This window comes from Cygnus olor, chromosome 3, assembly GCF_009769625.2.
Source record: "Cygnus olor isolate bCygOlo1 chromosome 3, bCygOlo1.pri.v2, whole genome shotgun sequence".
NCBI classification, from domain to species: Eukaryota; Metazoa; Chordata; class Aves; order Anseriformes; family Anatidae; genus Cygnus; species Cygnus olor.
The window spans coordinates 74,714,819-74,736,740 of record NC_049171.1 but is presented as its reverse complement, the minus strand read 5'-3'; the positions used below and the strand labels follow the sequence as shown (position 1 = coordinate 74,736,740).

Below are 21,922 nucleotides of genomic sequence, written 5' to 3'. Positions count from 1 at the left end.
TTTGAAGACTCTAAGTGTTTAGGACTGTGATTTTGAAAAATCTGTAACTACGTAACATTTAACCTGATAGTCATGGGAGACTTAAAACTTCAGACATGTTTTCTCCCTGATCTCCTCATCCTGTATTTATTCATTAAATTTTAAGGCCAGCACCTTAAACAGAACCTGGTATCCTGTTTAAGGGTCCATTATATGTTGCCAGTTCTTACATAGGGAGTCCAATGACCCATTTTTGGCCAAAACAGTTAGTCGAAAGTGGCATTCAGTTTTGATTAGATGACAACAAAAATGAGAAATACATTGGTTTGTGCTGCTAATTTGCAATCAACTAGTGGTTAATGATGCTGTATGTTTGAAGCTTATGCTCTGTTGTCTGTTTTTTTCTGATACCGCCCTCCATTCATTGTTGTTTTTGTCGCCTATTTCAGGCATGGTTCAGTATTTGGAATACTTCCCCTGTGTAGATATTTATATCCTGGTGTCAATTCAGTTTTCATTTTGTTTCAATCAGTTAAATTAACTATACTTTAAAAATCTCTCACTGTACAATATTTTCTTCAGCCAATCAGAAATTGGGTCAGAAGGAAGACAAACACAATCTTCTACCTCAGATTTTTTTTTGTAACTTTTTTAGTCAGAAATATGTTCCAGGAGTACCAGGGTGCAGAGATGGAAAACCTCTTACCTCTCTTAGTTACCCTCTTTCCTGTTCAGCTAAGGATCTCATCAGCCCTTCTTTTCTCAGGACCTCATCAGGAGCCCTTGATGCATTTCTCCTCTTTTATGATCCCCAGCCTCCTTTTCAGAGTAGTTCCCAGCTCTGCCGGTAAGGCCTGCATTCCTGTCTTCCAGCAAGGAGTGGGGCTGTACCACAGGGCCTGCTGTCAGCCTGACCCATTCAAGTAAGTAACCCAGATGACTGCAATGGCCTGCCTTTTCCACCTCTTCATCATCACAGCAATTTTGTTGTCTAAAATCTTATGCAGAGGCAATGCTGTATTTCCTTTTGGGTCACAGAACAGTCTAGGGCTACTGCCACACACTGGTGTTTTTCTTGGGACAGGCCAAATGAATGGTGGGTTTTATTTTGATTAAAACAAAACCAAACTAAACAGCAAAACCAAGCAAACACACCACCATTTGTGATCTCTGGGGTTGTTTACATGCATGGGTGTGGACAGACACTTTTCATCTCCACCATGCTCAATGGCAGCTGCAGATATGACCTAGGTCTTGCCTGAAAGCTGTGTATCTACATTGACATTGTCCTGTGTACCTCATACAGCCCTGAGGTGCCTTAACAAGTAGAGTGGCCTAGTGCAAGGCCAATGTGAAACCATGTTTCAGTACAGGGCCTGTTCAGAGGGCTGGCAGGCTTGCTGCAGCAAGTTTCTGGAGTGTAGACACCTACTTCCTTCTGAGATGGCTTAGGGTTACCCCAGGTAGTTGCAATGCCACATTACGCCATGCATCTTTCAGGATGTCACCTGAAATAAAGCAGGGCATCTCTGTTGAGGTGACTGGATCAAATCCACTGCTTTGTGCACTCAAAGTCACTGAAAAGATGTTGGTTGCAAGGGACATCTGAAGGTTTCTAGTCCAACCTCTGCTCCAAGAACAGCCAACTTCAAATCTAGATCAGGTTGCTCAGGATCTTTTCTGGTCAAACTTGCCTGTCTAGACATAGCAGTTCTGAATCTGCTGTCAAGTACATCTTTATTCAGAAATTCATAGGGAAATTTTATATGGGATCCATTATAAAATCAAAGTGTATTGCATCTGCCCAGCTACTGCCAACCTAAATTCTCACAAAATGCTGACTGCATACATTATTTTTATTTAGTAAATCATTGTACTAGACGCTCTTATTTGAGGAATTCTAAATTGTTAGAGGCATTGACACAAAGTTTTGCTCAAAACTCACCATCAACTGATGCAAATCCAACCTATGTCATGGCTGGAGTTTCCTTTGTTGCCTCAGTCATGAACCTTTGCACTGTTGGCCTGTGCCTGGAAGTGAAAATGTGCAAATACCTTACTTTTACACTGTCTTCAGCAGGGCCAGGATGAGGCATTTCTGGAACACCAGCACAGTGTTTCCAAGAGCTGCAAGGAGCAGCTGCTTAACCAGCAGTGATTTGATGCAGATGGAGCAGATATCTGGAAAGAACAGTGAAACAATACAATTGAACTACTGTAGGCCTCATGGAAGTGTAATAACCACCTAGAGTAAGAACATTGTTTAAGGTTCCATCAGAACAACTTTTGCATAAAGATTAATAGCGTCCTCTTTTTTATTCTTCTGGTTCTCCCTATTGAAAGGGGTAAGGTGGCCTGGCAAGGCTTTAAATCTCTGTTTCCAAGCTTTTGTGTTTCAGTTCTTGGTCCCTGAGCCAGATCTTGTATCTTCACGTATAGCTGCCCTTCACAAAAGATCTCAGAACCATAATAATTTCCTAGCCAGTAAGAAAAAATAAAATCAAAAAATCATTTAAAGAGTGTTTTTATTTATTCATTTATTTGCTATTAACAACCAGCATACCACAGATGTTGTAAGTGATGGGTTGGTGCTACAGCTAAACTGATATAATGACTATTGCTTCCAAGTCCTGCTCTCCCTTCCTATCCTTGGTCTCTTGCTAGTGCATGTTTAACACCAAAGTGAGCCAGTTCGGAGAGGTCAAACACAACCACTTTTTTAAGTGTTTCTGTTCTTTCTGCTGTTTTGCCCTCTTTAATTGCAAACTGGACCAAGACTGTAGTTTCACAATAATGTTGGATTGATGTAAGTATGTGCTGTGTAAAGGAAAGGTGTCTCCCCAAGATCACCCATGCTTGTGCTGCTGTTGGAGCATACGCAGGCCATGCGGGAGGCAGGTCTTGGTGCAGATGTGGAGGAAAATCATCTCCCTGCTCCACTCGTTTTATTTTGTTCTTTCCCCTTCAGGTTACTTTTGAGCTGGTTTCCTGATCTGGCTTACCACAGCTGTACAAATACTACGAAGGGGGGACAGGACCAACTTTAGCTGGTAACTTCTTGTTTTGGCTGAGAGAGATAGTGGAAGGGCTGCTTCAGCTATGCTCATGTAAAGCTGCACCCATTCCACTGACACTGAAGCATTTATTCTGTATTTACACTGGAGTAAATGAGATCAGAATCCAACCTAATGGAAAGAAAATGTAGGATAAGGGAAGAGAAGTATGTATGGGAAAAAAAAAAAAAAAACAGAATGTGGTCATCTTCAGGAATCTTCCTTCCAACCCCCCCCCCCCCCCCCCCCCCCCCCAAGCAATGGAGTTTGACCTGATATAATCTCTAACACAGTCCTACTTGTTTTGTTAGCTACCTTCTTCCAGGTTAAGGTGCACTTTAAGATGGCGTATCTAGGGGCAAATACACCATTGTGAGTTGAATATCTTATTTAGAAAACACGTCCTGATTTTGATTTGTTTCTTCTGCTCACAGCGCTCAGCTAAAACAGAGGGATCGGTATGCTGCCAACATCCACCTCGTCATTGTAAACACACAAAGCCCAAAAAAGAAACTAATCAAATATTTCCTAAGGTGAGTGTGAAAATCCCAGCCCTCGCTGGGTCCTTTCAGATGAATTTCTCTGTATGGTTACTAAGCCGAATATATGAAAAAAAAGGCCATGGTTGTTGGTGTTTTTTTCCAGTGGCCTTACTGGAGTTGCCCTTGATAACCATTGTTATGCAGAGTTACTCATGTCAGTGGGTGGTTTGGTTAAGATTGGCTTCAGAGTTCTCAAGAGCTGGCTTCCTTGTAGTTAAAAATTGAACGCCCTTAATTATTGCTTTAAAACACAATGATCATCTGAGACTGAAAGTGGTTTACTTGATGTATAGAGACTGTAGTTGTTGACAACAGGAAAAAAAGAGAAAGCTGGTTAATTTGTTTCTTACTAATGTGGTGCTGTGTTATTTGCCTTTCAAGGTTTCTTAGATGAAATATTTTTCAAACATCAGCTCGTCAAGTCTCTGAACATCCAGTTGCATGGACTGTCCACAAAATGTGGTTGTATCTGGTGTTGTATTTACACCCAGTGCATAGTGAAATGTATTGCAGAGTTTGGGACATCATTTGAAATAACCAGGTGAATTTAAGAAGGCTGAAATGAGATATCGTGACATAGCTAAAAATCTACTCTTCTGAACAGTGCTGGGGGAAATGTAGCACAAAGAGGACCCTGTTTGCTACAGATTTTCTTCGGTCATCTCTCTAGGACAGTAACACTGTTGCTCACCATGCCTGGGAGCCCTTGTTCCCTTTGATCACAATCTCACGGGCTCGCAGTTTCACTTCTCACTCCTGCCGCTCACTCAGAATTCCTCCCGTATTTCTCTGTGGTTTGCCAGCTCAGACAAGATTTAGCCATTGTCATATTATCATAGGTTTATTGAGTTTTTAATGTTCTTTAGTATTTCTTTGATTAGAATTGACAAAAAAGGGAAAATTAAGAAATAGGATGTATTTATATCCCATTTGAACTCTGATGATTTTTCACAGTGTTTTGATTTGCTGTTAAATTTCACGTGCTTTCAGCATTTTGTTAATTTTAAAATTGTTACAGTTTTGAAAATAATACTTCAATTTAAAAATAAAAGCACAAACTTGTCTGTAGCTGTATACTTTTTCTGGTTATAAGCTGGCCAGTTAGAATTCAAGGAAAAAACGCAAAACCCAAATATTTGTAATTGAAAGTTTGTAAACACATTTAGGAAAATGAGGGTGTACTGGAAATTTCTTATAACCAACCCTACTAGCTTATGCAGAGAACAAGATGCAGGATAGCCTGGCTGGCCTGGTGCTCTGTTCAGGTTCAAAGTGGATATTTAACCTTGCACCACATTGTGCTATGCCTCATTCAGCCTTAGGGTTAAAGCCTTTGATTTCAAAATAAGAATGCCCATGTCATGAGAATTTAACTGGAATTTAATGTTGGAATAATATGAACAAGCTTGCAGAAATCCAAGTTTGATGCCACAAAAGTACTTAAGTCAAAATGTATCCCACCAGTACTCTGATACAGAGGAGGGATGGCAACAGGAACCAACATTATTCTGCCAGCATGCAGCATTGATGAATATTATGTAGCCTGTAGGATTTAGTAAGGCTTCAGTACACGCTGTTTGTGGTGCACAACTCATCCCCACGTAGCTCGTGGCTGGGAGCTGCAGCTGCCACTGCCCTTAGCTGTGCTGGGGAAGGCAGAACTATGGCTGGCAGGGAAAACCCTACAGAGTGGTCCCAGCTGGATGTTCAACAGGTGAAGCCAGTGTCCTTAATTGCTGGCGGAGGAAAGGTGAGCACGCCTGGAGGTGCAATGCCTACTCCTTGAGGCTAATAGTCAGCTTTGTCAAATTGTGATCCGAGGCATTTTGAAGGGCATTAATGCACCAAAAATCAGGGTGCTGCTGGTGGCACTCGCTGTGGCTGGTAGAACCTAGAGAAAAAGGAGAAAAAAAATTAAAAATCGGGAATCTCAGAATAAAGAATCGCAGAATTTTAGAGAAAAGCAGAACCTAAAAAATCAATCTAAGATGCATCTATTGCCTCAATTATTTTAATATTTGAGCACCTCATGGTCCTTATGATTGCTTGCTTGTTTCATTGCAACCCCTTGTTGTGACATGAGTGTTACGTAATGTCCCCATAAGAGAAAGGAACTGTGGTATGAAAAGACTGTATAGCATGCCTGGGCCACTGAAAAGACCTGAGGCAGAGCAGAAAATTTACCATGGCGTTCTGCAATACCCACCCACCATGCCCAATCTCCCTCAACTTTTAAATTTCTAACATGCATTTTTTAATTTTCTTCTGAGACCACAAAAGACTGTCTCAGCCCTCCAGAGTTGGGCAATATGACTTGTGGTTGGAAAGACTTTGGGGGCATTGCAGACATCATTAGAAAGGCCAGTTCATGGAATTTAGATGGCTTCTAAGAGTAAAGCCAATGGTACTGAGATTTGTTGAGTTTAAAAGATTTCGTTTCTCACACTTTGCTGCTAAAACGTATCTGCTCACACAGAAGGAGAGGATATTAGTCTGCTGCAGGATGGATAGCTAAAGATTAGTCTGGCCATCAAGGGAACCTTCAAAAGCAGTTATTCATGAGCTCACCGTACTCTTTCTTCTGGCAGCTGGGAAACAAGTTTCTAACAAAACACATATAGACACATATAGAGTTGTTACCTTCACTATATCTCTTTCTCTATGTTGGTGCTGTGCTATTCTGTCAGTTGGTCCTGAGGTTTTGAACTTTACTTTTGTTTTGCTTTTGTTTGTTTGTTTTTGGATACAGACCCACCTTTGTGGAGTCCTGGGATGAGCAGTTTGTGTTGTATTTCCATGCTGAAGTTTCCACAGCTATTAGTGGAAGAGAGGAGAGACAGCATCTGACATATACCAGCCTCTGTTGTCAGAATTGTCAGAGCAGCACAAAACTTATCACAATATTCCCTAACGTCCTTGGTCAGACACCTGATCCAGATCGTGTTTGTCAGCAAAGTTATGCAATGCTAGTTCTGAGTAAGAGTTTTAACTGCAGGCATGGAAAAAAACACTAAATTCTTCAGTTGCAGACAACAGGGTCAATTCTGGTTCCCTCTGGCCTTTTTAAAAAGAAACGTCCTGCTATTTCACAGCTTCAGATGCCACTCAGTAGCACAACCAAATGCTGAAGTGGTAGCAGAGGCATAATGCTCCTGGTTCCAACTCGTTTATTGTCAGCCTTTTTTTTTTTTTTTTTTTTTTTTTTTCAGGTTTGTGATTTCTTTTGTTTGAGTTTCTGGGGATTGTTGCATCAGAAATGGCTGTTCAGGGAAATTGAGTATTAGGGAAAAAAAATACCCAAACAGGTCAGGAGCCTGAACTTCATCTACTGCTGCTTGCCAGAGGGCGCCTATCCATCACATAGGCGTAGATGGATATGCAGTTCCAGAACTGAACTTGCATCTTTGAGCTTCGGGAAGTGCCCAGCAATGCTCTGTTTTTAGGAGTGTAGCAACAGCAATTGTAGCTGTCTTACAGAATAATGTGAAGACAAATCCCTGCTTTGCTAATTTTTTATTGTAAATAAATGATGTAAGGATAAACAACAGAGATGACATTGTTCAGTCTGTACTAGTCTGCCTCAGTCTGCCTTCTATCCCCTCACAATATGTTCCTTGCTAGCAGCTTTTCTCAGTCTTTATCCCCTCATTAATTGCTAGCACCAAAATACTTCCTGGATTTAAAATACTGATTTTTTTTCTTTTTAAGCCTAAAGATCTAAAAATTAGGGTGCTAGGGGATCTAGGACCTAGAGGCTGCAGAAGTGCTGAAAGTCCCACGGTTAACTAGGGGCTCAGGGATGGAGTTTAATTAAAGCCCAAACACAACTATTCAGGCTCTAACTCCTAGTGGGAGCTAGAGGCACTAGTTCAAGTTGGTCACTAAATATTTTGCTAAATCTGGGCCATGCTTTGGTGCTTGAGTGATCTGCAAGTTTAAGTCCCATCGATTCTGAACAACACAGTGTCATGTGTCACTTGTGTGCTCTCAGAAATATTTTCTGTAATCTGTTACTTTCAGACACCATTTTTACAAATCTTGTGCTTGAGTTATTTAAAATTGCTCTTTGGTGAGCCTGCAGATCAGCTGTGTACAATTCAGACAACAGTGTGAACTGTGTTTAAAATAAAGCAGACATTTTAGTGATTTTCATAGGCTTAGAGTTTTAGTTATTTCTTACTAAATTGTTCATGCGTTTCAACAAGAACGGCAAATTGTTATGCTTTGTCTTTCTTTTTTTTAGCAGTTGGTCCTCTCTCCCTTCATTGGTCAATTGTAAATGGTTAAATGGTGCAGGAGTTCCAGATTAAAGCTTATGACATAACTGAACCCCTGATGATTTGACTTCTGTTTTCCTCTGCTAAGGTCACATAATCAGAGTTGGCTGCTTGTCACTGAGTACAATCATTAAATGATTTAATGGGGGGTTAAACGAAAAGTAAGAATTTTCATACTGGTGTGATACAAATCATGTGTCCAATTAAAGCCTCAAAGCATTTTTTAAAAGCTGTATAAAAGGTGAATCATTTCTGTAAACAGCCCCTAAAGTGAAAACTCAACACCTTTGCTGTGGGAGAAGTAATATGATCTCGAATACCTTTGCAAACAAAGAGTCACTTGCCTTCTGCAAGTTGCTCTCTTTTCTTCAGCAGCTCAGCATGGGGTGCCAGAAAAATCATTAACGGGCCCTTCTTGCACTTCTGTCTTTTCCACACCTGCGTATCACGATCCCTGCTGTAACTTTATGGACCGTGAGGAGGCAGGTTTGACGCCATGAAACACAGGCTCCGCTAACAGCTGCAGGATGGGTAGAAAGCCAGACAGTAAAATGTAAAGAGGAGGAAGGAGAGGCATCACCTTTGAAGTTTACAAAAAAGCATGACTTTGACCACTTCCTTTTTTAATTAGCTGTCTCAGGTACATTGAGCTATTGGCCACCAGCTTGAATGTGAAGGGGTGGGGGTTTGTTGGAAATACTGATGGTAATACTGTAAGCTAAATGTGTGGTTTCATTTGTTTGTGGCTATTACTTTATCTTTTAAATATTTTTTTATTTTTTGGGGCTAAGCTTAATATGCTAGCATCAGGGAAAAGAGCTTATTCCATTTGGGAATGTGTAAACTAAAGCTAAATTCTGTATTTTTCAAGTATGAAAAATTACATGAATGCCGTGTTTAAAAGTTAGGATTTTGATCACACTCTAGCCAGGAAACTTGTAATTACCGTGCCCATAGCACTCATAATGCACCTAGGTACATTCGTAGAATTTTTTATATTTTTTTAATAAATGTATGTAGAGTTAACTTTTGGTCAATATCCATGCTAGCTCTGGGAAGTCACTTTTGTTTTTCTTTACTGTAGCTGAAAGCCTAATTTGAGGGGTCTTGCAAAAGAATTGAAGTCACTCAGGAATCAAACTTTCCTGTCTTCAAGAGGCCAAAAGTTCATTTTGAACTAGTATGTTCTTTGTACTTTTTATTCGCATTAATGTGTGTTTAGGGAAATGGATAAAGGGAAAATATAAATTGTAGTTGTCCTCTATATAGGAACTACATGCATTTAATTTACAAGACAATAAATCAGAGTAAGTACATTTTACATTAATAGTTTGTTAGGGTTAGGTCCTAATCATAACAGCGTTTTTTCTAAGATGGACTTTTCTGAGGACTGAAATGCTTACAAAAAAACAGGCTTTAAGCATAAGGAAATCTACATGTGCCCATATAGGCATGTATAGTTGTTGATATTAAATCAAGGTTTTCTTGTAGGGAGTATTCAAATTATTTGCATATTCTTGCCTGTGCAATGATAGTGATGCTTTACACTAGGTGTCGAGATCTAAATGTTCAAAACATTTTATGTTTCTCATGCTGCAAATTTGGCAAAGGCATTCTACTTCATGTGTAGTCAGTACTCCAAACGGAAGACTGAAACTATAAAGAAAAAAAGGAAGGCAAATGTATTTTGAAGTGTCTCCAAATAGGTCCTCCAAAAAAGCAGATGCAAAAGATATCCTAACTGATAATTTTAATAATAAATAACACTAATAATTCAGAACTGAATGAGCTATCTACCAGGCTGAGAAATTGTATCAAGTGAATAAAAGAAAATGCATTCAATTCCTGATTACATTCAGAAAATGTTGATCAAGCCTCGGGAAATTTATTTGGGAAGGTATCGGAGATGCAAAAAAAATCTTTCAGAATGAAGGGGGAAAAAAAAAAAGAGGCAACAAAATGACCTACTGTTCTGTTACTGTCCTGCTGTAAAGTGCAGGGTGATCTCACAGTAAAGTCCAAGGTTGCGGTGTCAATGACGTAAAATTTTATTGTGATTTGTAACTGTAGTAGTCTGCCTGGGTCTGTCCTCTGCTTAAAAGAAAAAAAAAAAAAGGAGAAAAAATCACGTTGGATATTGGTATCAATTTACAGAATCCAGTAGAAATGTTTCAGCTTTAGCCAGGAGTTGAATCAGGTCCAGTGTACCAGTGTGTTTAAAAACTTTGAAGAATGGGAAAGGGAGCACCAAACTGTGTCGTATTATACGCAGGTGGTTGGTATAAATTAAAAAATACTTTGAAGTCTTTCTTTTTTTGTGATGTTTTTAAACAGAAAATTTTAAATAATGTTTTAACTCGTTTATAAGCTGTAGTTGAAATACATAATTCTGTATATCAGACAGAAAAAAATAGTAATGTGAATTAGTCTACAATATTTATTTTTACATAATCTATGTTTAATAGAGTATAATATTTGTGTGTTTTTCATTGGTGTTTGTTTTTCTGTCTCTGGATGTATAAGTTAACAGAAAAGCATAAAAGAACATGCAGACAGATGTATCCTTCTAGGTGATACATCTCACAGTATAGGACTGATGATATTTTTTAAAATTTATTTTAAGATCAGTGACTGTAAGTAGACTTCATGATGTTTTCAGAAATAGAAAAGTTCTATAGACTGGTGACCTTTAAATTTCTATCTAGTGTTCATTGGTTGTTGCATTATTTACTTAGCATAAAAAGAAAATCCTGATATGTCATAATAAAGTATGAACATGACAGCTTTTTGTAGAAGATGGTAGAATATAGGTGAATTAAAAAGTTGTGAGCGAAGGTACTATCTTTTTTATGAAAATACTGGCAAAATCTTCAGTTTTTGAAAGGATGAGGGTTTCAGAAAATATTAACAGCAAATATTAAGAGCATTTTTTTTTTTTTTTTTAGGCTTACTAGTTTATTGGAATCAGAACTGGAAGGTTCATGAAAAGATAATCTAGTCCATTCCCCTGCCCGGTGCAGCCAGATAACACCTACTAACTTCTGACAGATGCTTATCTAACTTTTGGGGGTCCTGGTGTTCCTGTCAAACTTAGACTTAGAGCCCCCACTCCTTAAATTTAAAATATAGTTCTTAACCTGGAACCTAAACCTTCCTCCTTACAGCTTAAACCTATTTCTTTTTGTATTTTTTCCCCTTGGAATGACAAAATAAATAGATAAACTATAACTTTATTTCTGCAGGTTTGCAGTAGCCTTCAGTCTTTCTAAGCTAAGCCCTTTTTATTTAGCTATATTTTCTAGACCTCTGTTCATCTTCATTGTTCTTTTCAACTGTTTTATATCCATCTTGAAATGTCTTTCACACAACTGGACACAGTACTGCCCTTGAAGCAGTAATGCAGCATGTAATAGAAGGGTAATGCTTTGTGATTTCCAGGCTGGGCTCAGATTTTTAATTACTCTTCCAGTGTTTGGCTTTGCTATGCTTGCAGCCTTCTGTAGCTTTCTTTTCAGTAGAGTTCACTATCTAACCATCTGTTTTGCAGTCTATCTTCATATAGTGGATTATTCTTGCCTGCGTGCACTATCTTGCATTTGTCTTGGGATAGCCTGCCACTTCCAGTTTGTCAGAATCACTTTGAATTCAATGCCCAGCTTCCTGGTAGTCTCTTCCCACTTGGTGTCATTCACAGATTTAATAAATGCATCCACTACTCAGTCACCCAGGTCACTGTATGATATATTATGGACTCACTCTAAGATTAATATATGAGGAATATATAGTAATATACTTTGCCAAAGGACTAAAACTGTCTACTGGTTCTATTAGTAATCCTTATAATACTAAATCAGGAGCTGCAATGGTGAAATGTATGGATGTGCAAGGAATGATGGCCTAGGAAAAAATAAGGAGTTGGGAAGTAGTTCGATGAAAAGCAACAAGATCCATCTTTCTGTAGAAATACAACCCCATTTCCTAATAATGTATGTCCAGTAACAGAACTAGATGTTGAATTGGAGATAAGAGAAATAATTCTTCCATTGAATCTAGGGTCACTTTTCCCATGTGTCGTAGTTCCCAGGGATTTATGAATGTCACCAGAGTAAAAGTCTCATCCCCACCATAGTTTTCCTGTTTACTCTGAATTAGAGATTGGGTGATGACTCTGTTGCCCTTAGCAGCTGACTGCCCTTTTTTTGTAGTGACATAAAGGGGAATCTCTTTAAGCCACTCTCAGGTGAAACGGTAACTGGTGTTATGACTCATTTTTCACTCTCAGGGAAGTGCAACAGAATTCTGTGATGTGTGATCAGAGAGAGAACTTTTCACGTGGGGCCACAGAAATACGTTTATTATTCTTTTGGTACCTTGCAGCCCAAGCAACATGGAATCACTAAGTCCTACAAGTGAAGGCGACCAGGTTACGTTTGGTTTGGGGACTGCACAGGAATCCCAGCAAATGATGGGGAAATTTAAAAAAAAAAAAAAAAAAAAATTGGTGTTTTCTTTCAAATCAGTGCTGAATGAGTAGATAGAAAGGAGAGTGTAAGCCACCATGCTGTTTCACTGTGTGATGCTTTGAATGAGCCTTCACGCAGGTTTTCTTCCTCTTTAAATTTAAACTGTTGTCAAATTCTTCCTAAAGTTAAGAGCTGCAAGATTTGATTAGATGAAGGCGGACCATTGCACACTGAAACATAGTAGGCAGGCTGCAATCCCTATTTATCCTGTTGGGCTCACTTAATTTACGCTATTTCTCTTTTATGAGAAACCTGAATATTGGATTATGTCCCACAGCCACAGCTTTCTTGGCTCTCTGAATTGCAGAGAAGACCCACTCTAAACTCAGGAGGAGGTGAGTTCTCTAGGCAAATCTTCATGGCATCTCTGTTACCAACGCGCACACTCATTCCCTTGAAAACAGAAAAAACACCACCACTGAAAAAAAAGGTTTATTTGAATTCTTGTAATTATATCTGTCTGGGAGAACAACCAAGGTGTCAAACTATCAAAGTGAAATTCAGAAAAGTCAAGAGCAAGTAGAGACTTGAAGGGGCAAAAGGGAAGTAGAAAAAAAACACGCTGGTCTTTATCATGGTAATAGTAATGAAGCCAAGCTGAAAAAGCCCAGACAATGGGCTGAGTTACTGTACTATAAACTACTTCCTGCCACTAGGCTTCACAAGTCAACTTTACTAAGCTGATTAGGGAACTGCAGAGCCACTCAGGTTGTTTCAGACTCATGGGGAGGCTTGCCGAGCGTTAGGATTTCTGTCACTCAAAGCATTTCGGTTTACTCTTGAGAAATGAAAGAGAAGAAAAGACTAAAGAACTAAACCGTGCTCTGTGGTTTACTGTTTACAGATGGGGATGTTTGGGTGGGCAAAACATTTCTTCTGCTGGAAAGCCTCACCGCAGGGGGCTGAGTGTCCTCACACTGGCTGGTTTCTGTGCCAGCTGGGCTTGTCAGCAATGTGTAGGAGGTAGCACTTAGATTTCTCTTGTGAGCCCCCTCTCCAAGTCTACAAGCTGGTTTTGTGCTTGGGAATATCCTGGAGAGATAAGAGCTCTGTTCCCAAATTGGTGAGTGAAAAATTATTTTGCAGCCCAGCTTCCAGGAGCACTGGGGTTCCCTTTCTGGTAAGCTGCCATGTAAGCTCGCTGTCTCTGCGCATGCATATCCCTTCAGGGGATCTAGCCCTTCAGGGATGCAATCAGGCTTCTAATCAATTAGGCAAATTGACTGCAGGGTTAAGCTATTTCCTATTCATGGCAGCAAGCCTGGGTTACATTAACTCCATATTTCCCACGAGTCCTGATCGTCCCCACCTGGGTGTCTATTCAGATGCTTGAAGGACAAAATTATGAAAAAGTGTGAGTTTCTACTAACAATGGACACGCTCTCTTACTGCAAAAAGTGAAAGAATTCAGGCAAGAGTGGGAGGATTTTAGTAACCCCTTTCAAAGATTGTTTTAATTTGGATTCAAAGGTGAACGGAGAAATATTTCAATAAGCAAATGTGGGACCATTTTCTCTTTACCCACTCATGCAAAGATGCTGTGCACATGAGCAGTCATATCAAAGTCTGTACAATTGCTCACAGGACTAGTGCTGTGTGTATTTAAATCTGTAGGTTGCTACATGTGGTTATGCCACGCTACCTGCAGAATGCAACTTTAAACAGCCCAGAGGACGCAAGTTCCAGATGAAAGCTAAGCAGCGCTTTCCCTCTCTGTTGTTCTTTGTAGCAGAGGTTTATTTTTATCAGGCTCTGCAAGGAGTTCTGCATAAACAAGTCACTGAAGTCTTTAAGACTCCAGGTAGCTGCAGGCTTATTGAAGGGTCAGGGCTGTAGTATGTCAAGCCAGTTCTTCAACATTATTTTGGATACACCAGCCTATTATTTTATAGATTATTTCCAAAGATGACATCAGGCTACACTACTGTGTCTGATTTCATTTGCAATTCCAATCCAATGGTTTTATTCAGTGTCACTCCTTGCCTATCACTACCTGCAGGACACAAACACTATTGCACATGATGCTGTAATCAGTTGCCTTTAGTGTTTAGCTGAGCGGCCCCCCAAGTGTGTGGTCTGGGTTCAGTTCTGCTCATGTTACTACACAATTCTACCAGTTGCATTAGGCTCACTCTAGCGGAAGACAGAACAGAAGGTGCTGTGTAATGAGTCATCAACATCGGTTAATTATATATTAAAAATGGCTCCTGCATTAAGATTCCTGAAGCCTTCCAAAGCCTAACTCCTGTGGCCTTAGCTTACAGTTGGTCCTGAAGTCATATAATGACTTGTTAGAAACAAAATAGCTTTTTGATTTTTTTTTATTTTTTTTTTTTTACTAGATACATTTCCTTCAGGAGGCAAGAAAACTGCTGAATTAATATAGAAAAGCAAAGTTAAGAACTCGATGAATTGGCTAGGGCATACACACACAAAAATTTAACACTGCTGCAAATAAAAATTGTTATTCAAATTCATTCATATCAGTTTATCTATTTGTTGCAAATTACAAGCTGAACATTAGCTGTATAAGAGAGTCACACAGTGAAATAATGATAGCAGTGTAGTGACAAGTCATGTTTGCTTACTGAACCAGTCATCAGAATAGGCGAAGTTAAACACTGTTCTCATAAAGATAATATAAAAATATTTGTTAAACAACATTAAACATCACTGGTGCTATCTCAAGGTGATGGAAAACTGTAATTTTACCATGTTTTTCTTACTTCGGATTTTTGTTGTTGTTGTTATGGTATTTTTGAGTCTAATTCAAGTCTTTATCAAATGACTTCAGGAATTTGAATAGTCATTAAATATCAAGAGTTATACAGAATTTTAAAGACAATATTTTTCTCCTAGTTGGTCTGAATATGAAAACTCCTTTAAGTAAGCTCATAGTTTATAATATTTGTAATAATGAAAGCTTATAATAATCACAGTTTATAATATTTTTACTTACAGTGCAGAATGCCTAAAAGGAGTAAGGATTGCTTTCAACATGAAAGGAGTCTTTTTTACTTGCATCATATGTATCACCTTGCTTTTCTTAGTATGGTATCACGTGGGAGGTCAGTTGCTGTCATATATGAAGATATTAAATTTTAACTTATGTTAAGACTTTTCAGGTATTCTGAGTTTTATTTAAGATAGCAAAGAGCTCCACCATTTAACAGGTTTCTGTCGAATTTTAGGACGTTATACTAACATTTGTTTACAAGCATTTCTTGTGGTTTCCTCATTTGAAAAAATGATGGCAAGGTTTTATTCATGGTTGGTAATCAGTGAATACCCAAATGATGGAGCAAAATAAATTCACAAACCACTGATCATTAAATAAGCTGACTGTACTGCTCCCATGTTAACCATGTACTCAATAGAAGAAAGAGACAAACCAGTATGTATATAAAAAGCTGATTGAACTTCAGCTTTATTTTCCCACACATGACAATAAATTTTAGCAAAGCAAGGTTGTAAATTTGCTGTGTTTCATGCTCTGTGTTGTATGAATGAAGATGTTGCTGTTTGACTCAGATGTCTTAGAGACAGAAGACCACATTAACACTTAAAGAAAATCCCAGTTATATTGATTAGATCACTGTATTCCCATTTCAAAGTCCTTTTTTCAATTACCAGAGCAATAAAATAGAAATGTAATGCATATTGATCTAGGAACGTGAATTTGGAGGATCAGAGTGATAACTGCATTTATTGTGACTAAAACAGTCTTCTCCTTATGGAACCACAATCGTAATTAGGAAGCTGATGGACCTCCTGGCAAACACCTTTCTCAAACTTCTAACAAACACTTAGAAATACAAATGGCTTTCCTGACAGTACTGTTGTCTCCTTAAGATGATGAGCAACTTTAGGAAGCTAAGTTATTTAAAATTTATACCTGGTTGTTGTATTATTCTCTGAGGGGGGAAAAAATAAAAAGCTGTTTCCATACTTGAGCTCTGTTGAAGCATTTGGTTTCATGGTACAAGAGCCCCAGTCCTCCAGAAATGCAGCAGACCGCTTCTAACGCTGATAGAGAACCATTCCTGGAAGTATGTGCAGAGGTGCGGTTTTTCAGGATAGTTCCACAGTTAGATCCCAGGGATGCCGTACTGCATAACGGACAGTGATTTGGCAGTAGCGATAGCACCTTCTTTATATTTTGAAGACTGATGAACTTTATTGTTTTTCTCCGAATATATTTCTTTATTTGGAACAGGTGGCTGGAGCAAAACAACTAGTTTGCAGCTGTTGAAAATCATTTCAGCGTCCATGATGTGGTTAGTAATCAAATGATGAGTTTTCTTCCACGTTTTGTTTTTTAATGGAGGGTTTACAAGGTGACATAAGGACTAGAGAACCTTTCCCAAGTATTGCTTTAGGGTGGGGGACAGGGGACACATGCAAGTATGTGTGTTGGGGCAACTAAAACAAGTTGCTTCATAGTGAAAGCTTGTAGCAGACAGACAGATGAGTGCTAGATATCAGAGGCAGATTGTTTGCACATGGGAATTAATCCTTTTAATCCATTGTGCAGTTTGGTATAATTGCCATAATGTTGAGCTCAAGACTGACACAGCAGAAATCTGGTAATACTGAGTGGCGGTTTGGGGGCAGACAAGGACTGCAGCCTGAATGCCCTCTGGCACTTGTTCTCATGAGAGCTAAAACTAACCAAAAGGTTTATTTTAAAAGATTCTTTGAAAAAATTGCACTTCTGGTACAGTTGATGGTGTATCTGCACAGAACACTGGAGGGGCAGGAGTTCACATCTGTTTTCAACAGCTCTCTGTTCTGTATGGATTTTCTGTGAACAGGAGAACCAAGTACAGTTCTCCCTACGTGGTAACTATGGCCAAATCAGGTGGATTGGTTGTGCCTCCATTTAATGGTGTCACCCTTGTCTCCATTCTGCAGATATAAATTAAATGAAATTGACCAAAAGCACAAAGTTATAAATTTTGTATAGTTTTTTGATGTAAATTTCCTGGTTTTGTTACCCTACATAGAAATATTGTATTCTCAAGTATTAACCAGGAAAAGAAAAAAATCAGATTTTTTTTTTTTTTATATCTTGTAGGCTTTAAAGCAGGGGATTTATATCTACTGATACCTAATGTGCAGAGATAAGCCTTCCAAGCAAATGCTATCAGGATCCTAGGTGGCAAGAAACGAGCTGTGGGTGCTGTGCCTTTGAAAAATAATAAACTTAAAGTGAGGCTTAATTTCCTAAGAGAACACCAGCTTGCATGTATGAATCTATAACCGTAGTAAGACCAGGAGTAAGCTCTGAATTGTATGGTTTACCACAAAAGGAAATGCTGATTATATACTACTAATGAAATGCATAAAAGCCAAAGGGAAAATCTGAGAGTAAAGACCCATTTTGTTCCAAATGAACATCTGTTTTTTTTTTTTTTTTTTTTTTTTTTGCTATATGAATGATAGACATTTGATTAAAATAGGAACCGTTATTTTAAGCAATAAAAGAAAATCAATTTATAACTAAATAAATATTTCCCTCTGTTAGCTGTTATTTTACTGTAAAGTATCAAAACCAGCAAAGCCCAAGAATGGGTTCTGGTAATCTCAGATTATGGGACATCTTTACTGAATTCATGGATGTATGGCTCTTAAAAACCAAAGCCCTTAAACACTGTTCTTTCACAAGCTTCTCCTGCATGTTTCCTCTGATTACTTCTTTTATGTTGTGAGCTTAATGAGCAATGTGTAGGTATTAGCTCCAAGTGTTACTCTATTGAAACAAACCACACAGAACAATGGTTAATTTTGATAGGATTTACCTTACCTATTTTTAAGTATCTGCATTAAATGTCTCATCTCCTGTGGTTTCTGGGGAAGGACAGGCATTGCAGTAGAATGTTTATGCTGGGCAAGTGGGCAAGTACCTCTGCAGAGTCTTCTCACTTACCCACCCTGTTACTCACAAGGAATCAATTCTAAGTTAGGCATGAATCTCACCATAGTAACTGGCAGAAATATACTTCTTCATTCAAAAATTCCAGTGTAAAACCAGTATCTAGGCTCAAAGGTGGTGGATAGCTCTAGTTAACTAATAGATGTTATCCAAAGCTGGAGGTAATGATGCATTCAATTCTGAGTACGTTGTTAACTGATGCTTTTTAGCCATATGCAGTATCCCTCTCTTGTGAAAGTGCGGCAATGTTTTTCATTATCTAAAACAATTATGTGTTTCTCCTGTCCCAAGGTGACTTATTTATTTCCAAGAGAACACAAATCACATGGTGCCACTGACAGACAGACAGAGGAAAACATTCTTCCAGTTTTGTCCAGAAGGAAGCAGCTGGGACAGCATTGCAAGGAGTCTTCCAAAGTGTGCAAAGTTTTTGATGAGTTGAGAAATGAGAATAACAGAACTGCTGAAACGTGAGTACATTTTCTCTGCATAATGAATTGAATCAGCCTGTTTTCTAGACCACAATCATTCTTGCAGGAAGCTCTATCTAAAGTTTATTTCTACAGGAGTAATAATATTTCTCCTGAGTGCAATGCCTATATTCACTCATGCAGACTGAAAGCAGAAATCAGATTTATTATAAAGAATAAGATCTCCAAATGCCTTCTTGTAACTGTGATTCAGAACAATGTAGTTCTTAAAGTAATCACACATTCAAATACAAGTAGGTGTGAGCTTTCAGATATACTGAAAGTGAATATTCGGAACATCACATCCTGGTGTTTGCTTCTGAAGTTGAGAAAAACCTGCTGTGCAAACCAGGATGCATGTTTTGAAAAGTCCATAACTGTTATTTTGAAACCAGATTTCTTCAAACAGAGTAAGGCACATATTTACCTTCCAGTGATGTGTGCCATTTGTGCTAACTTTGGTACCCGTAAAAGAAACTGGTTTTGAGTTTCTTTGAATGCAGAGATGCATGCAAATACAATTTTCACAGCTCATTTTTAGATAAATTTGTTTAGTTACTCTGAAGTAACATTTTACTAGTAGTTTAGCTTCAGTCGAGGGAGAGAATGTGTGATATTGTACTACCATAAAGAAATGTTCTAGTTAAATGAAAAGATGGAAATAAGTTTTACAATAGAAAATAGATATCTAATATCATTGTTTTGCAAACACAGCACTATAAAGTGGACATTAAAATTAGGTCCATTAAATTAATTGTCTATAGTAAGATTTTTAAGGGGAGTTTTTGATATATCTTGCAGTCCACAGCATCAGAAATCTAGTGCTTTAATCTCATGTGAAATGAATGCTGTGCCTCTAACTCTTGAAGAGGTAGCTCTGAAGCATCCAGTGCTGGTACGTTGGTCCTCATTTATTCTATGTCATCACTTTCAGTTCCATAAATCTGGGAACATCAGCTTGTTGTACCAGGTTTGGAGGCTTTGTGCTATTTCTGATCAAATGAAAAGAGATTTGGGTTTGACCTTGCATTCAGGTCCAAACACAGCAACACGTAGAGTCTCCAACTCTTCTTTCTGTGTATAGTCTCACCCAAACAGAATTAATACCTTTTCCTTAAAAGATAGCATTAGGTGTCTGCTTAGAATTCGGTCTGATGAAAAATGAGAACACACAAATTTTGAAACATTTTCTCCCTTCTGAACAAGGGTAAAATGTTATAGAATTCTTTCTGGTCCTTCCAAAAGGAGTAATCTCCCTCTCTCCCTCCCATCACTCTTGCAATAGCCAAGATGTGTTTTGATTTAAGCAGCCCTCAGCTAAAACACTGATGTTCTTAGCTTAAAATGTGTTATTTCAGTTTGCTGGAATGACACAAAGTGTTCCAGGTCATTTCGGTATTCATTTTTATTCTTATCGTGCCCCTCTGACTTATCAGAACTGTAGCTCACATGGCAGAGACCACCTCTGCCAGATGCCCGCAACAAACCACCCTCCCGTGCTGCACCCATTCATGAAATCCCCGGAGCATTACCAGAGGGAAGCACTCCTGGCATCCTACGCAAATACAGGATACGCAGTCCAGTCAAGGGAGCCCCCCTGGGAATGAGCTCCCATCCTTGTGGAATCTGGCTCACAAGAGGGGCAGGTGTTGTACTTGGCTCCAAACATTTAGACTGGTTTAATAAATGGAAATATTAGGACTCAGATTTGACTTAAAAACAGCTTTTAAATCTATTTTCCAGTTCAAATTAAATGAGTTCTGTGAAAATGCTTACTTCTGCAAATACTGCGTTTTTTTCCCCGACTTAAATAAGTAGCAAAATACTAAAGTATTTTTAAGAAGGTAATATAACTAAAATAATGATAATGATAAATCTATTGTTCAGGACTAATTCTATTAATGTACATGACTTAACTCTTCAATACAATGGTGAACTTTTGTTTGTTTTTTAACTTCAGGAAGCTAAATCAAGAGTTACAAATTACACTGCTAAAGAAGAAATCTCCCAAACTGGAAAAGAATGTTGAAGCTAGAAATGGTCTTTTTAAAATTCCTCTAAAAGCTACATCAGGTACAGACAATATAAATGCTTAGGAGTCTCAGTATTGTTGATCATCCTGGCCTTTTGCATGAAGATAAGAATTTTTGCTGCTCTTTTATCTTCCATTTCTGTAACAAACTTGCAAATTAACTTTTCAGAGTGGCTGGTATTACTGCAACTGAAAGCTTATACTGGTATCATGAAACATGAATTTCTCAATTTGAACCAATGCACTTAGAATACTGAAGTTCAGAACACAAGAAAGTTTTTTGATTCTGTGATACAACTAAGTTGCAAATGTTTTTCAGTTTAAGATCTTCCATGTACAAGCAGTAGTATGTACAAGCAACAAAACCGAACATGAAAAAATAAACTAAGCTTCTAAGGAAACAATACAATAAGCTTATTTGAACTCAGAAGTTTATTCATATTCTTGGTATGTTGAATAACACTGTTTTCAGTTTCATTTTATGAAAGACTTTGTAGCCCACAATGAGTGGGCTATCTTATACTGTCAATAACTGCTTATATAAATAAATAGATCAGAGATACATGTAGCATAGACAAGACACCACTCAGCAGTGTGAGACAACAGAACTCTTCCAAAGGAAGAGATGAGAACACTTAAAAGAATCAAAAAGGGTCAGTCAAGGGAAAAAAAAAAAAAAAAGAAAACCAAACAACTCATAGATGGATCATGATTACTGTTTTCAAGTAGAAATGTTTACTGAGATAGGAGTTATAACAAAACCAAGAAGGAAATATGTAAACCCACAAGACTTATATAGGTACCTCCCTCCCTCTGCCCCATCATTTTTATACATATACATAGGCTGCCTTCTTGATCCCTGAGAACTAATTGGCCAACTTTCAGTTTGTTTAAACATGGGTGAAGTCAAAGTGCCAGCAAATTTTGCTCCCCCCCTCCCCCCCCCATCCCCTCAAACTGTTGGAAGAGAGGCCCTACAGCAGGTATTACAAAACCGTATGTTATTGGATACAGCTAAGCGAGTAAGCCTTTGGAGCATATTTACCATTATTTATCATTTTTTACCTCCAGCAATGGCTGCTGATTTCGTATATCTTCTACAGAACGCAAT

At 38.4% G+C, this 21,922-nt stretch overlaps 1 long non-coding RNA gene across 2 annotated transcripts; it reads left to right on the top strand.

The window, feature by feature from the left end:
- The first annotated feature begins 739 nt into the window (after positions 1-739).
- On the top strand, positions 740-21,469 carry LOC121068673. 2 transcript variants are annotated; one of them, XR_005819024.1, is made up of 5 exons: positions 740-902; positions 2,948-3,029; positions 3,467-3,565; positions 18,601-18,779; positions 20,740-21,469. It is a non-coding gene; the product is annotated as an uncharacterized LOC121068673 (long non-coding RNA). The 2 variants fall into 2 exon arrangements; XR_005819025.1 differs by lacking the exon at positions 20,740-21,469 and adding an exon at positions 19,581-19,650.
- The last annotated feature ends 453 nt before the right edge of the window (positions 21,470-21,922 follow it).